Source organism: Cryptomeria japonica, chromosome 10, assembly GCF_030272615.1.
Source record: "Cryptomeria japonica chromosome 10, Sugi_1.0, whole genome shotgun sequence".
Taxonomy (NCBI): domain Eukaryota; kingdom Viridiplantae; phylum Streptophyta; class Pinopsida; order Cupressales; family Cupressaceae; genus Cryptomeria; species Cryptomeria japonica.
In genome coordinates this window covers 78,725,319-78,744,439 of record NC_081414.1, presented here as the reverse complement: position 1 = coordinate 78,744,439, position 19,121 = coordinate 78,725,319, and positions in this window count along the sequence as shown.

Below are 19,121 nucleotides of genomic sequence, written 5' to 3'. Positions count from 1 at the left end.
AGAATGAAATGCATCCTAAGCTATGCATGATTCTAGAATGCAATAAACTAGATGTAAGATGACAAGATTAGTATGAATACTATCTTAACATGATATATTTATTCTATGATTGAGCTAAATGATAAAGAAAGTATTCTAAACATGCATATTTAGACTAATTCCTGATTTAAAAGAGGCTAAAATGATGAGCATAAAAATGATATATGAAAGCTTGAATGTATTTGAGCATAAGTGTGATACTACAAATTTGGAGGATGATTCTTGAAAATGGAAGAATGAGAGCTCTATTTATAGCAAAAACAGGGCAATGGATGGTCAGGATTGAAAGAGTTGATCAAGGGTTGAGTTTGAAAGTTAGGGATCCATGTTTGCAATTGGCACCAATGAAATGGTGACAAGTGTCAACACAGGGTTGGGTTGAGAGAAGGGGTTGGAGGCATTAAATGCCTGAGAAGACCTTATGGTTATCTAGAGATAAGGGTTAAGCTTAAGTTAGGATTACCCAATGGATTAAGAGTTAATCCAAGGATAAACCTTTGTGCAAATGATTAAGAGATAATCATGGTCAAAGCATTAAAGGCCTGATGAGACCTTTGGGTTGGGTGAAGGTTGAGTTAAAACAAATTCTTTAACCATGTAAGAGGGTTTGAGTTAACCATTAATGGTTATTGAAGACTTTGGGGAATTAAGTGGTTGAAGGCTTGAAGCCTTTAATGGTTATCAAAGACTTTGAGGAATTAAGTGGTTGAAGGTTGGAAGCCTTTAATGGTTATCAAAGACTTTGAGGGTTTGAGAAGTGACCTCCCCTTGTTTAGGGATGTGACAAAGTTTAGAAGATGGGTTAGGCTAATTAGAAGCAATTAGAAGAGTCTAGAAGGGATTAGAAAGGGGTTTAGGAAGGCAAGTGGGAGATTTAGGATTTTGCAAGTGGATGGAGGGATAATAGGATTTAATTGAAATAAAGTAATTTAATTCAATTTGGTTGCAATTTGGGGAAATTGAATAAATTAGATTTATTCAATTTTAGGATAACTATTTAATTAAATTTGAATTTAATTAAAAGTGGATAGGGGGGATTTAATTGAATAAAATGATTTATTCATTAAATGGGTATAGTGAATTTTATTTAAATAAATTGAGTAATTTATTTAATAAAATAGAAGAATGTGGATAATTTAATTAAATTGGATTTAATCAAATAGAGAAATGAACATAAAATATTCATTTAGGAATATGGTCATTTTTATACGTCTACAATTACAAATAAGTCTTGATGCGATACAATATGTCAGCTCAATACATTTACAAATTATCCAATAAAAAACGTGCCATGTTGATCTGGAACATGATATCTTGTATCGGTCCATAACCTAAACTTATCTGTCGGTAAAGGCAAATATGTGAACTCAATTGGACCAATAAGAAAAACACCAAATCCAAACATCCAATCCATGTCTTCAACATAACCAAATGATCTCCAGATGATAATAAGTCATCATCAACTTCCTAAGCTACCAGTGAAACATATATCTTGTCGGTGAAGCATATACCGGTGAAACATATATCCTGTCGGTGAAGCATATACCGGTGACTATGCATAAGACAATATCCATGTCGGGACCACAATGTGCCAGTTCAACAATAAACCAATATAACCAAAGTGCCAAATCAACAATGTAGACCTCTAGAAAGATAAGTGTTGACATCAATGACAAAACCAATGCAACACATGACGAAGTAATCCATAATACAAACAATCTCCCCCTTTGGCATTGATGGAAACACTAGATGGAGAAACATCTAAGTGCCAAAAACATAATGCCAAATACCAACAATCTCCCAAAATAGATCAATACAAAGTTTTGTACCAAAAACAGAAACAATACAATCAAAACCAAAAATACATCTCTCCCCAAGTATAATGTTTTTCCATAGATATCTCTCCCCCTTTGACATAAAATGCCAAAGTGGTTAAGAATCAAAACATAACATACAGCTAACTACTCCCCCTAAGCAGTAGCTCTCCTTCATCAAGACCGGAAAAAGATTTTTCTATTAGTCCCTGTCGATTAGATGCCAATCTTCATCATTCAAGTCTCTGCCAGTGCAGAGATTACCCCAAGCTCCTCTCTGAGATATTCAAATATTTCCTTAGGCAAAGGCTTTGTAAAAATATCTGCAATCTTCTCTTTAGTATTCACATAAACCAGTCTCACTTCATTTGCTTCAACATTCTCTTTCAAAAAATTGTACTTAATAGAAGCATGCTTTGTTTTAGAGTGAAATACTGGATTCTTTGATATATCTATTGCTGTTGAATTATCACAATGAATAATTATCGGTTCTTTACATTTTACCTTGATATCCTTCAACATTTGCTTGATCCATAATACCTGAGTGCAATTAGTTGTTGTTGCAACATATTCTTCTTTTGTTGTTGATAATGATGTACAAGTCTGCTTCTTGTTGATCCATGCAATTAATCTTCTGCCAAGAAAGAATGCACTGCAAATGGTACTCTTTTTGTCATCTACATCTCCTTCCCAATTTACATTTGTATATGCACATAACTCAAAATTGTCATTCTTAGGATACCATAAACCAAGATTTATTGTGCCTTGTAGGTACCAGAAAATCTTTTTTACTGTTGATTCATGATTTTCTTTAGGATTTCTTTAAAATCTAGAAACAATACACACTGCATTCATTATATCAGGTTTGGTTTGTGTCAAATGCATTAATCCTCCAATCATAGATTTGTACCTTGTCGGATTTATAGAAGCTGAATCATCCTTTAATGTCAATTTATCTATTGTAGTCATATGAGTGCTTACCGGTTTGGAGTTTTCCATTCCAAATTTCTTCAAAAGTTCCTTCAAGTATTTTATCTGACATATGAATATACCTTTATCTGTTTGAGAAATCTACAAACCTAGAAAAAAATTTATCTCTCCAATCATAAACATTTCAAACTCTTCCTACATCTTGTTAGCAAAGTCTTTACATACCTCATCTTCACCTCCCAAAATGATATCATCCACAAATACTTCAATAAATAAAATGTCATCATTGGTGATTTTTTAATACAAATTGTTGGCAGCATTACCTTTTGTGTAACCAAGCTTTAAAAGATATTTATCCAGTCTAGCATACCAAGCTCTGTGAGCTTGCTTCAATCCATATAAAGCTTTCCTTAACCTGCAAACCATATCCTTATCATTTGTTAATGAAAATCCATAAGGTTGTTCAATGTAAACTTCCTCTTCAAGATCTCCATTCAAAAATGTACATTTTACATCCATCTGATAAACTTTATAGTTCTTGTGAGCTGCAAATGCAAGAAATGGTCTTACTGCTTCAATTCTGGCTACCGGTGCAAAGGTTTCATTATAATCAATTCCTTCTTTTTGTGAATAACCTTTGTAAACTAATCTTGCTTTGTTTTTTATTACTTCACCATCCTCACTAAGTTTATTTCTAAAAACCCATTTAGTTCCAATCACATTTTTGTCTTTAGGCTAGGGAACTAATGTCCAAGTATTATTCTTTTCAATCTGATCTAATTCTTCTTCCATTGCTTTTATACAATGTTTATCTTCACATGCTTCAACAAATGATGTTGGTTCAACTTGAGAAATTAAAAATACCTCTTCATTTGTCAATCTTCCTCTTGTCATAACACCTTAATTTTTGTTTCCAATTATCTGATTTTCTAAATGATTCAATCTTGCATACCTGGGTTTATTTTGATTTCCGCTTACAGGTTGTTGTTCTTTAGTCATAGTTGAGTTTTTTTATGATGTCGGTGTGATTGGTTCTTCATTCTATACCAGTGCAATCTAAGTCGGTTCATTTATAATCATTTCTACTACTGGTTCTACAGATATTGAATCTCTAAAATGTTCATCTATGTTCACATTAGTACTCTCAATGATTTTCTGCAATCTTTTATTATAACATATATATGTCTTGCTTCTAATTGAATAACCAAGAAATATTCCTTCATCACTTCTAAGATCAAATTTTTGAATAAACTCATCTCTCCTAATATAGCATTTGCTTCCAAATATTCTGAAGTATTTAAGAGTAGGAGTATGACCAAACCATAGTTCATAAGGGGTCTTACCAGTTTCACCTTTGATGTGAACTATATTGAAAGTATAGACCACAGTATTCACTTCTCCTCTCCAATACACATGAGGTAAATTTGCTTCCATCATCATGGTTCTTTCTACATCCGGTAAAATTTTGTTCTTCCTTTCCACAACTCCATTCTATTGGGGTGTTCAGGGTGTTGATAGTTGTCTTTTGATTCCATTCTCCTCACAGAATGAATTGAATTCCCTAGATGTAAATTCTCCCCCTTGATCAGATCTCAAACATTTTATTTTCTTGTCGGTTTCATTCTCTACCATTGCCTTGTATATCTTGAATCCTTCAAAAGCTTCTGATTTCTCCCTGAGAAAAGTAACCCAACACATTCTAGAATAATCATCAATTATTAGCATAAAGTGTCTATCACCCTAAAGACTTCTTGTTCTTGCTGGACCACATAAATCAATATGAATTAAATAAAAAATATTATTAGATTTCCCAAAAATGCTCTTAAATGTTGTTCTAACTTGCTTTCCCATTTGACATTCCTTACATACCAGATTATGAGGTTTCACAATTTAGGTAAATCCCTTACTGCCTTAATTGAATTGATCTTTACAATGCAATCAAAATTCACATGATAGAGTCTTTTATGCCATAACCAACTTTCATCAATGTGTGCAATCAAACATGTCTTATCGCTAGTATTCAAGTGAAAGATATTACCTTTAGTCTGATTACCGGTTGCAATCTCCAATCCAGTTTTGTTCATGATTTTGCATTTTTCATTCTTGAATTGTAATTGAAATCCTTTTTCCACTAACCGACCAACACTCAAAAGATTATGCTTTAAACCTTCAACATAATAAACATTGTCAGTATTGTTCTTACCATCCAAAGATATAGTGCCTCTTCCTTTGATTAAACAAGCTTTGTCATCTCCAAATCTTACTAGACCTCCATGAATTTCCTGTAAAGATAAGAATTTTCTTTTATCACCAGTCATATCATGCGAGCATCCACTATCAATGATCCATTCATCTTTTATTCATTTTTTGTTGCTAATGCCTTCTCTACCAGTTTGACAATAGGTGTTGGTGGATCTTCTTTTAATGCAGCCAATGCCCATCCACTATCTACTAGATCTTTATCTGAGTCATCTGTAACACCTTCATCTGCATAATAACATGACTTATCTCTATTTTTCTTAAATCTATATCTCTGATATGCAGGGTTAGGTTTATATGTTCTTTTTTCTTCCTCTCTTAGTCTTGCATGTCTATCAGGACACCTAGACGCCATATGACCAAATTTATTGCAATTAAAACATTTGAAAGGTGCTTTACCTTCATACTTACTTCTTGTTGGACCTTTAGGCATCTTCCTTGCGAATAGTGCTTCAAGTTCTTAAAGTTCTTCATTTTCTCTCCTGATATCTTCAAGTTCTTTTGCATAAAGTCTTTCCAATCAGATTTGCCAAATGATGATGCTTTGAAAGCTATATCAGTTTTCACTAAAGCAACATGACCAAACTCTTCAAGCTCAAATGTTGAAAGTTTTCCAACCAAAGTATCTCTAGAAACTTATGTATTAGGCATTGTTCTCAACTCATTAATAGCAGTCACTTTCATTTTGTAAGCCGGTGGCAAATCTCTTAAAACTTTAGAAACAATTTCATCTTCACTTAAAGATCCTCCACAATATTGTATTCCTAAAATAATTTTATTAACTCTTTCCTTAAATGTAGAAATTCTTTCATCTTCTTCCACTTTTAAATTTTCATACCTGACCCGGTAACATTCCATTTTTGCAATCTTGACAGTGGTATCTCCTTCATTTAATGTTTCAAGTTTCTCCCAAATAGATTTTGCAGTATATCTGTCTGATAATCCCATGATTTGTTGATCTGATAATGCGCTCAAAAGTGCTTCTCTTGCTTTGCAATCATTCTCCGAGTCTTTAGCCAATGTCGATGGAAGAGGGATATTCGGAGTAGGACCAACATAGCCATTATTTATAACATCCCATATATCTCTTCCAATGCAGTTTAGATGTGTTTTCATTATGATCTTCCATATACCATAGTTAGTTTCATCAAGTTTAGGACTGTCCTTCCTGAAAATATTTGCTGCCATAGGATCTCCTCAAGCTATTAGGTTTTTTCAAAAAGAGGACTACACTCTGATACCAATTGTTAAGAACCGAGAAGGACAACTAAGAGGAGGGGGTGAATCAGTTGAAAATAAATTACAACTCAAAACCAATTAATCCAACTTGAAACTTAGTGTCGATAAAACAAACTTAATGTCGGTAAAATAGATTAACAGTTATAGCAATACCGGTATAACTTAATGCATGAAACAGAAAGAGAAACAACATCCACAACACATGACACAGAGATTTTGACATGGAAACCCTGTAAGAGGAAAAACCATAGTGGGATACCTTACCCACAATCAGATGATACTACTGTAGATAGTAAGTGAATAAAATAATGGGGTATGTGCATGCAGAAAGGCCAACCGCCTAGAGCTCACTGCTCAATCACAAAATAGGAGTCACACTAACTACAATTGAATGGTTAAATCCAGTAACAATGTACCACTTCAATATAGCATCTACAATGCTAGATTCAGTATCAGTTTAAGCTCTGACCATGAGTGCCAATTACCTTCATAACCTTTCCTTCAACCTTTAGATAATATCTATGTGATTCGCACAAGGATCTGCTTAATTTTGCTCTACAATGATCTTCAATATTCACACACACTCATAATATGATCTTCAATAAGATCTTACAATTATTTATACAAAACCTAAGACCTCATCATAAGGTCAGCTCACTAAAGATATTATATTTAAATTAATTACAAATAAGTCTTGATGTGATACAATATATCGACTCAATACATTTACACATTATCCAATTAAAACGTGCCATGCCGATCTAGAACATGATATCTTGTACCGGTCCATAACCTAGACTTATCTGTCGGTAAAGGCAAATATGTGAACTTGATTAGACCAATAAGAAAAACACCAAATCCAAACATCCAATCCATGTTGTTGACATAACCAAATGATCTCCAGATGATAGCAAGTCATCATCAACTTCATGAGCTGTCAGTGAAACATATATGTTGTCTGTGAAGCATATACCGGTGACTTTGTATAAGCCAATATCCATGTCAGGACCACAATGTGTCGCTTCAATGATAAACCAATATAACTAGAGTACCAAATCAACAATGTAGACCTCCAGAAAGATAAGTGTTGACATCAATGACAAAACCAATGCAACACATGACAAAGTCATCCATAATAGCAACAAATATATTGTTGTATTTTAATTTGCAAAGCTTGACAGTCATTAGTAAAATGGCCATGGGTTTGATGGTACTTATAAATAGTAGTATTTTCAAGATGTTGTCTATGTTTCTTTCTTCATTTAGGCCAAAGAGGGTAAATCAAGTTGGCGTGAAGAATATTGGACAAAACATTATCCTTTTGTAATGCCATATTGTAATGAGAAGACATGGATACACTAAACAAGGGAGGAGGGGATGTTAACAAAGGAAGCGGTTGGAAACCTAGATTTTCATTAAAAAAGTGTGATTTCTCATGACTTTCAAGACTTTGTTGTACACATCCTAAGACTTGTCCATTGTATCCATGTGTAGCATTAGGAGATGGTTTTCTCTAAACTGGAATTAGATTGAAGTTTAAAGAGGCCCAATCAATATCTAGACATGTGTTATGATAAAACAAAATTGAGTATAAAATTAGGCATCTTATATTTTCTAGAAAAATGTGTAAAATCTAATGACCCCCAATCATCCTCCAAGAGTTATTTTTTGGAAACATATTTAGTAGGAGATGGTGTATTTGTCTGAATTGGAGAGAGGATTGTAGGAACTAACAAAGTATATTGTGCTTCAATTTGTATGTTCTTGTCAGCTTCTAAAGTAAACACTTTATTATTATATGTGTAAGGCACTGCATAATAATCAAGTTAATGGTTCACTCCCTCCCTTACAACAATTTTTGGTTTTTGGTGAGGCTGAGAGACATCTTGATGAAGGTGGACAACAACCTTAGGCTCCATAGCAACATGAATAACATTGATTTGATCTTGGTTAGATTTTTCATCTTTAGGAGAGAGAGTACTGAAAATGGTATTATCCTTTCAATATAAAGTATCTTCATGACAAACCTTAAGAAAGGGACAATCATATATCATTGATGCTTCATCTCTAGAGGGAATGTTATTCAAATGAATAGAAGGTGAGGCTCTATTAAGGGAATTTTCAATCATATCACCCTCTTTTAATCATCCTCTTTCACCAAGGTACTCTCATGGGGGAGGGACATATGAAGAGAATACACAATATCATTCTCCAATGGTTCATCCCAAAGAGGGAGATCATTGAGGGAAGTGTTAAAAATATCTTCTTGCATCAATATGTCCTTTTTAGGGAGAGAAACTTTGGGAGAGGAATCATTGAAAGGTTCATAAAGGGGATATTGATATATCTTAAATCCTTGTAGCTTAAGAGCATCTTCTTGCACCAAAGTATCTTTCTAAGGGATATTATTTATAGTATTCTCTTTTATTAGCATGTCATATTGAGTAGGACAGAAATCAAAGTCATAGGTACTAAATGGCTCGTCAAAGGTAGTAAAGTCTTGTAAAAAGAAATTTGATATTTTTCTAATTTAAGAAAAAGGAAACTTGCAATGAAAGAAGCTAATGTGATGAAACAAAGTATGAAGGGATTCATCTAAACACACATAACAATGCATGAAAGAATTTTTTTAATTTTATTTTTTATTATTTTGAAACATGCAAATTAGAAGATGTAACGTAAGAATGAACTAGATCTGAAAACACGATTGAGCAAATATGCAACCCACAAGTCAATTTTAGGAAAATAAATTAAGACTTTTTATGAGATTAACCTCTAAATTTATGTAATCCAATTTTGTAAATATGATCTATAAGTACAAATTTTAATGTTAAAGTGCATACAAATCAGATTTGACATAACAATTCAAAAAAAAGAATGAAAGAAGTTGGGTTCACCAAAATGTAATGGTGTGATCTATAATTAGGGTTTCACCAATTAAGATAATAAAACCACTAACTAACCAAATTAAACATACATTGAAAAAAGGGTGACTCCAATAGACCTATCCAAAATCCAAATAAGGAAAGGGCTGAAATTTTTATTAGATTCATTGGTTTGTTTGCCTCCTTTCTAAATTGAAATTGGATTTGTAATTCTGAAATTAGGGCAAAATAAGAGATAATTGAAGTAAATTGATTAATATAGAATGCTACATATGTCCCATAGATCCATAGGCTAGGATATTGGCAAAATAATATTTTTAGAAAATGTTCCCAAAAAATTGGCCTAATTTTTTTTTACCAAGTAGCACAGATTCACCCTAGTCCTCCAAATTTTTCATCATCAAAAGTTGAACCTATTTGTCACTATCGACTCTATCAGAATTCATGAGTATAGATCTCACACCTATTCCTACACACAAAGAGAAAGGAAATGGGGTTGTGGATAGGGGTTTTCCTTAATTAAAACCCTAGTTTAGGAATTAACCTTGAATGAAATAATGCAGATACTAAAATAAATGAAAGGAGATATACCTTAGATCTGCAATTGTTGATAATGATGCAATGCTTTCTGAATTTAATCACAAATATTGAATGTAATGGCATGAAAAACATATGAACATGAAAAAACCTCATCACACACACATGCTTGCATGAATATTGATGCAACTTTGCTCCACAATGATTGAAGGATGAAATGTAGCCTTGAATCTCTAAAATGTTTGATGATGAATTCTTCATGGATGCACAAATAATAGGGTATATAATGGATGTCAAAATGAATTGATATGATGTCTTTATATAGGGCTCCCTAGTTAAATTACCTATTAGGGTGACCTCTAATGGTCATGTGTAGCCTCAGGGACTAGAAACCATCGAAGAAGTAAAGAGACTACCCCATTTCAAATTAGATCCTATTTAAGGAGGACTAGGGCATTTTGGGGCACCCTGGTCTAGACCAGATCACTCCACACCCTATTCCTACAAATAGGACCATCACAAAGGAAAATGGGGGAGGGACCTCTAGGATGGGGCCCACTAAATGTTGTTCATAACATCAAATTTGGAGAATAGGGTCAAATCAGACCTAGAGAGGGGATGGAGATAGGATGTACGCTAAATTAGGAGTACAAACAAGAGGTATAAATTATACCAATTACAATTTATGAGACTATAATATTGGTGTGAGTGACAAAGGGAATAAGCCAATAGCTCCTCCTAATCAAAACCTCCAAATCTTCACTAATATGTTACCTTCTCATTATACTAACATTGTTGAGTTTGAGCCTCTTTCTTTCTCTCCTAATGACTTTGGTATAGAATCTAATAATATTGTAAACCTTGTTGACAAACCTACACCTCCAAAAGACTTATGCATTAATTTTGACGCTAATGAGACTATTGTTGCACCTGATTTCCCATTATATATCACTGTGAAGATCAAAGACGGATTCTCACTAGTGGTGCTCATTGATCCAATGTGTATGGTGAATGTGATTATTGAAGGACATCTTTATACTCAATAATTGAATCAAGTAACATATGATAAATATGATGTTATGATTAAGGTGTATGATGGTTTCTCTTTCCCTTCTATTCCTTCTATTACTCTTCCCGTTGAGGTTGGTAATAAGTTTTTAGATGTCACCTTTGATATTGTTCCTATATCAATTCAATTTCATGTGAACTTGGTACACCCTTGGCTCTCTTCCATGAAAGCTATCCCTTCTACAATTCATAAATGTTTGTAACTCCCTCATAATGTCACTATCATAATGATTAATCATAGCCTTTACCAACCCATAGCAAAGCATGGAAATTTCACTCTTGGTTAATTTTAGCCTAAACAACTTGAGCCTTTGTAAGCCTTGAAATGACATCCTTTTCTTATCTTATCAAAAATGGAAAAATGAGATGATCATGGCTTTGAGTAAACCTAGAGACCCTACACCCATGGATATTCCTCCTCCTCATAATGGACCTGGTATTCTTCCTACACCTTCTATTCCTCCTATATATGCCTCAGTCTCACCACCTACTTCTTATAAAGAAAAATGCTTGGTATCAAGTATCTCTTAACCTATTGAGGTTTCTTTTGTTCCTCCCCCTATAAGGGAAGAAAAGAAGCTTATGACAATTTATCCTCAACCTTCGCAAGCCTCAACTAAAACTAGAAGGAATTGTTGTGCGGGAGAACGCTGACAAAGATGTCATACCAAGTCTCGCAAGCCTGCTTCCCAAACCATTTCCTCCTTGAAGACACCAAATGTTGACTTGGTCCCATTTATCTAGCCTTTGCCTAACCCTAGGGAGAAAGTTCAACTCAAATCACCTAAATTAAAAATACTTAAGAAATATGATGGTTCAACATCTTTTCATATCAAAGATCCTATTTTTGTTAATTTAGATGATGATAATGTTGTTCATCCTAACAATGTTTATTCTAATTTTTTAATGATATTCTGATGACATGTGTGAGATTGTTGAAATTAATCATGAGTTATATTCACATTTTTCAAAAGCATCAATCCTAGCTCATAGTTACAAACAAAATGATTCATCCTTAAAGCATGGTCCTTGTTAAGAACTTGTAGTAGCTCCATCTATTGTGATTGAAGTGGCTCCTCTTGCATCTTGTCCACCATCCCTAGATGATGTTAAGAAATATTGGGAGGCAGATGTTTTGCTTGACTAGCTTCATTCATTCCATGGATTCTCTTTTTTGTGTTTGCTTGTTTGTAATGTTCTTCCCCCATGTTGTGTTGCTTGACATATTTTTGTGTTATGTTTGGTTCTCTATGGATGAGTCTCGTTACTCTGTTGGTACAAGGTAGTAAATAGGTTGAATTCATTGTGATATTCCTCTATTTGTATCTCAATTATTCTATATGTTGTATCTATATTATGTCGTACGTGTGTTATTGTTTGTAAATGTGCCTTGTGTTGTCTACTTGGGGATGATGCAAAGTGTTGAGATCTCTTTTAGGTCTATTCCATGTTGACTCATAAAGACATTTGTTTTTATCTCTTGTGATCTTCTTCCATTATGTTCATAGTTCCACTACCTTTAGGAGATGAGATCAATTACATACAAATATTCTTGATATACATTATTTATCATAAGAGAATACTGACCCTAGAGTTAGTGGATCCCTTATGTGCTTTTTTCTATATGTTTTGTGCCTATTATCCTTTGATTTGTCCTTTCTTGGGGGCATCTCATTGTGGTAACATGCTTATCTTTTGGATGTGTTCTACCTTAAAACAATTGCTCTGAATAAGGCATATACAATCTCTTTAACACAGGGGCATACACTATGCTCAATGTTACACTTTATTCACACACCTAGGATGTGTTTTCAATACTCAAGTTACTTTTCAAACTAAGTCTTTTTCTTTGTAATTTGGTATTTTTATTTTTCATGACTCATAGTAAGCAAATCTTACTAGGTCAATGCAGTCATGCTTTCTCTTTCTCTTTCATGTGTTGTCTGTTTTTATCTTGATATTAGAGTACTAAGAACCTAAAGTACTTGAAGGCGCGGTGCGTCTTGTCTCTTTGGTATCTTGGTAAAATGTTTTCAATGTGAATTTGTACTTTACCATGAGTATAGGTTTAGTCTCATACTCCTCCTAAAGTGGGGGCTAAATGTAGCATCGTAAATTATATCTACATATAATTTGATCATCACCTAGACCTCACCTTGGTGCTTTGTCTTTCAATGCCTGATGACTGTTTTGATCCCGTTCACACCACCTGACAAACCCATTTTTTCACCATCTATCTTGTCATCTCCCCAAAGCTAAGTCTTGATTATCAGGACCAAGGCATTGGGGACCCTAATCCTAGCTTAGGACTAGGTTGTTGGGGCACCCTAGTCCTCTCAATCAAGACCTGAATTTGGTCCTCACAAAGGTCACATCAAGTGAGCGGGAAATTAGATCCTAGGTTAGCTTACTTCAAAAATTCAAATAATTTTTGGGCAGTCAAGTACAAAAGGAGGTCTACCCCTCTCATTTGAAATGAAAAAAGGAAACCATCTAAATATCCTAATTGTACTCTAGTAAATTCAATTCAAGTGAGCAAGCAATCCAACATTCATTAAGCATTGCGAATGAAGTATGTAGTACCCCTTCCTCGATCAGACTTTTTAGACTCGTGGTTGACTTCAATTGACTTTTTCAGTGGATACATTATATTGTGATATTTTGCTTAGACATTATGCGATGTTGTGATATGCTTTAATTTGAGTTGCAATGTATGTTGTTCATGCAGTATTTCCTTATTGATGTTTAAATGGGATTTTATTGGATTACTGACATGGACTGACACATTCATTTTATACGTACGATGAGTTATATACATGTTTCATGTTTGTAAGTGTATGGGGTGCGAGGAGATGATTTTCCTTCACTCACTTCGGTGAGACAGGGAACGTCACGATTCTCCTTCACCGGTGTGTTTATTGTGGTTGTATATATATGCATGTGTGGTTCGTTGATGCAGGAAATTGCAGGTACAAGTATCGTGTAGGTACAGGGTATCGTCTCCACTTGGCTTCGCAGGTCTGAGCGTACCTTACTGATCCAATGGAAGTGGAAGAGATAGTCCTAGGACCTACGTTTTACCCTAGTCGTGCTCAAAGTGAGCATCGTCATTCGTTCATCGGTTTTCCTATTGTTTGGTATGCGAGTCATGTGTTTATTTGAGTTATTTTAGTTGCGTATTATGCATTTGGTAAAATTGATTATTAAATCTTAAAGTATTTAATTAGATTAAATGTGCTTTATGCTTGGTATAGAAAAGAGATTAAATTAAATATGACTCTTGTATGTGTTTAGTCGTTAAATCAATTGGTTCAATTATTAAATTAGTAAGTTTGAGCATGTATTATTTTCAAATGAGAAATGAAATATGTGTTTTATTTTATGGGAAAAGTTTATAGAAATTTTTTTTAAAAAACTTTTCTTTCCTCATTGACTTTAAAAATGTAAATTGGAGTTTTTAAATAAATGAAGGAAATCAAATTTTGGGGAGAAAAGTTTTTTGCATTTAAACCTTATGGAAAGGATTTCATTGGTTAGAAAGAATTTCAACCTAAAATAATTTTAGGTTAATTTTTTTTATAAAAACCAAACTCTTTCATGGGTTTGAGAGGAGGAGAAGTTTTGGAAGAAATTTGTGCATCTTTCTTGAAGAAATCTTCCAGATTGCAGGTTGGGCTCTTCTCATATTTCTTCTTGGATTGCTATTAAGGTTGGATTCTCGTTTTAAATATCTATGTTTTGTTTTTAAAAAATTATTTGATTGAAGAAACCTCTATGTGAAAAGAATTGATATCAAAATTTGTTGAATCATTCATTTAGTTTTGAAATGTGATATTAGCATGATTTTAAATCAGTTTTAGTTTTTTCCCCAATCTATTTTCTAATTGTATAAAGAATTAATTTAAAAATCAAATTTCTCGTTGGCATGCTGCTGACAAAAAAAATTCAAAAAAAGTTCCTCTATTAAAGCTTAGTGTTAAAAATAATACAAGTAATCAAATCATTTGCAATTTTTGAAGAAAATTTTAATGAAATTAATTAATTTTACTTCTTTCAAATTTTTCTTTACTCAAAAAAAATTAATTAGTTTTGTATTTGACAGAGGGTTTGGTTTTTTTTTAGTTTTTTTAAAAGAATTGTTGAAAAAAAATATATATTAAAAAAAATATTGTTTTTCTTGTTTTACGGGAGGCGTGTTTGGAAGAAGGGGGGTGGTCTCCCCACAGCCATGGGTTGTGGGTGGGGACCACCTCATGGCCCCCACACCCCACCCCTTTGTATATATAATAAATTTTTTGTTTTTTGTTTTTTTATTATTAAATATATTAATATTTGTAGGATTTTGCCAAGATCAAGGGCACAATGAAAAGCATAAAAGAGACAATAGAATGACAAGAACAAACTGTATTCTCATCAATATGCAAATGATCAACTGGATTAACCAATACAATGAATAGAGGCCTGCTTATATAGGCAAGGCCATATGGATGTATGAGCACACAAATATGACATGTGGCTCAATGAGAAACAAGGGTAGGTAAGAAATACTAGGGGTAGGTAGGAGAAATAATATAATATTCCACAAGAGGTAGATGACCCACCGAATGTGGAGTGTAACAGCAAAATAAGACCACAAAAGGTGGAATTTCTCCTACAAGCTCTATCCCTATGTGCACACTTCCCTAAGTGTCTCAAATCCAAACTACGAAGAGATGCACTATCCTAAGTTAACTTAAGTAAGTGTAATAATATTCAAAATGAATATTTATTTACACCAACACCCCCCCTTAAGTGCAACTTAGGGGAATGAAGACTCAAGTCAATCAATGCAAGATGGGTCCTGGCTACTAGGCCATGATAGGTACCCATGTACAATATGAAAATGCAAGCAAAACTATGCAATGCAATCTCTCACAAACGGAGAAAGGGAGAAAACCCAATGGCAAAAAACTCCCCCCCAAAAGAGAGATGAATGTACAAAAGACTCTCAAAGAAGAAGGACAAAACCTCAAAGAGGAAAAAGTCCCCCCCATAAGAGAGGAAGGAGAAGTCAACTGACCCCCCCTAATGACACATCCCACACCCCTAAGAGAGCTCACAACTACTGGAACTTACTCTCGGTGAAAGGTTTGGTGAATATGTCAGCAACCTGCTCTGTTGTAGGACAATACTACAAATCAATGACCTGCTCCTGGATGAGCTCTCAGATATAGTGCATATGAATCTTGATGTGTTTGGTCCGCTGGTGCTAGACAGGGTTCTTTGAGATTGCCTCAATTGCTTCTTGCTCTATCAACAAATGGGGCCCGAACCAAGGTGAAAACTGTAACCAGAAGTAGACTTATGATCAACTAGATCGCCAGCCCAATCGAAGTCTATGTAACCAACCAAGCGAAGTCCTGTGCCTACTGCATAGTGAAACCCATAGTGATGTGTACCCTGGATGTAATGAAGGATGCGTTTGGCAGCTTTCCAATGAAGCTCATGTGGTTCCTGCATGAAGCGGGAAACCATGCCAACTACAAATGAAATATCAGGGCGTGTATGAGTCAAGTAGATGAGACTACCCACAAGCTGACGATACAAAGTGGCATCAACTGGTGGAGAAGAACACTGAGCCTCAAGCTTGACTCCTGAAAGAAAGGGAGTCGGGGCAGGCTTACAATCAGCCATATGAAAGCGTGCAAGTAGATCAAGAGCATACTTGGGCTGCGATAGTGTAATCCCGGAAGGTGACTGTGAAATCTCTATCCTGAGAAAGTACTGCAAAAGACCCAAGGCAGTCATAGCAAATCTGTCATGCAAAGCAGATTTGACCCTGCTAATGATGGATGAAGTACTCCCTGTAATGATCAAGTCATCAACATAGAGCACAAGTATCAAGTGAGAGTCATCCTGTCTCAAAATGTAGACATTCGGATCAGAATGACACCTGGTGAAACCTACGGAGAGAAGAAAGGAATCCATCTTGGCGTACCAAGCCCTGGGGGCCTGCTTAAGGCCATAGAGAGATTTCCTTAGTCTGCAAACCAAGGAAGTATCCTAGATGAAACCCTGTGGCTGCTCCATATAAATCTCCTCATCAAGATCACCATGAAGAAAAGCACTCTTCACATCCATCTGATGTACAGCCCAACCATGAGCTGCAGCAATAGCAAGTGTCAAATGAATGGAGTTCATCTTGGCTACGGGTGCAAAGGTCTCAGTGTAGTCAACACCTGCAACCTGAGAAAAACCTTTCGCAACAAGCCGAGCCTTATACTTATCCACACTACCATCCGCTGCAAACTTGGTCTGATAGATCCACTTACATCGAACCATCTTTCTCCCCTTAGGGAGATGGACTAGATCCCATGTGTTGTTCCTCATCAAGGAACTATACTCTTCCTCCATAGCTTGGTCCCACTCAGGAACCCCTGATGCTTCCCTAAATGTCTATGGATCGGAAGTGGTAGCAATGAATGCATGTGGAAGATCCTGATGTTGTGATCGAGTTCTCCTTGTATCTGAAGGATCCCCAACAAGAGAACCCACGGACTCAAGTGTCTGTCAAGCCCAACGAGGTCTAGGTGGAGGTGGAGAACGAGGCTCCTCAACTGCAAGTGGACCCTGCAGAGGTGTAACCCTGCGAGTCGAAATTCAGGGAGTCTCATCATCTAAATCACTAACATCACTATCCACAATGGAGGAAGGTGGAGGAGGTAGAGAGGCTAAGCTAGGAGAGCTTTCCTCAAAGTGAACACTCCTCTCAATGAATACCTCATGTGTCTCTGGATCCATCAATCTGTATGCCTTAACACCCTCAGGATATCCAACAAATATGCAAGGTGGACTCTGAGGTTCCAATGCCTTGCGTTTCTGTGGAGGTATGTGAGCCCATGCTGGACACCCAAAGACTCTGAAATGTCTCACAATCGGTTTCCTACCAGCCCAAGCTTCAAAAGGAGTAATACCTTGCAAAGCTTTGTGAGGAATCCGATTCTGGATGTGTGTGGCACAACTAATAGCCTCTGCCCAAAAGGCGGGATCAAGAGAACGTGCATGTATCATACAGCTATCCATTTCTTTGAGAGTTCTATTCTTGCATTCTGCAACCCCATTCTGTTGTGGAGTGTATGCAACAGAATGCTGAAGATCAATCCCCTCTAATGTACAAAAATCCTCAAGTCTCTTGTTCACATATTCTCTTCCATTATCTGTGCGAAGAATCTTGACCACTTTCCCTAATTGCTTCTCCACACGAGTCTTGAAGTCCTGAATTCTATCAAATACTTCACTCTTATGAATGAGAAAGTAGACCCAAGTGAAGTGGGAGTAGTCATCAATGAAGGTAAGAACATAGCGGGCCTTACTAAATGAAGGTGCTGGAAATGGACCTGCTACATCGCTGTGAACAAGTTGAAGAACTTCCAAAGCTCTCCAAGTTTTCCCTTTATCAAACTTCTCTTCGGGATGCTTGCCCATGGAACAACCTGAACATACACCCTCTGAAAAACTGATTCGAGGTAGACCTGTGACCATGTCTTTAGTGCTTAGCTGCTGAAGATAGCGGTAGTTGAGGTGACCAAACCGATCATGCCATAGCTTACTTTCTGAATTTGAATGAGTAAGCAAGGCCCTAGAAGGTGAACTTGGCACAAAGTGAGAGAATGAATAAAGCCTTGAGTTGTCATTGACTTGTCCCACTGCTACCAAGGCATCATCATCAAGTTCCTTTACCACAACTGAATCTGGTGTAAACTCAACCTTTTTCCCATTCCCATAGTGAGTGATTTGGTAGATGGAGAGAAGGTTGGTAGACAAGTTAGGAACATAGAGAACATTTTCAAATGTTCCATCATCCATGTCAACTGAACCTTTCCCTTCAACCTCTACTTGTGTGTCATCACCTATGTAAATGTGAGGTACCTTAGATGGCTCCAATGAAGAAAACTGCTCCTTTGTAGAACCCATGTGATATGAGGCACCCGAGTCAAGTATCCATTGCTGTGAAGAACCTGTTGTAGCCACAAATGCTTGCCCTTTTCCCTTAGACTGTGAGGAAGAGGAAGGAGATGAATCCTTCTTTGTGTAGGTGGATGGCAAGTTGATGTTGTTTTTCTTGAGAAGATTGGTTAACTCATCAACTTGCTTTGCGTGGCATCGATGCTCATCATGACCATACTTCTTGCAATATGCACAAGCTAGTTTATCCTTCTTAGGTGGTGTCCCCTTCTTGGAAGAGGATGAAAAATCACCTTGTGATTGAGAGGATGATTGTCCTTTTTCCTGGTGTGGCTTAGACTTAGATTGCTTCTTCTTCTTGTTGGAATCTTTGCCTTGACTTCCTTGATTCCCTTGATTAGCCACC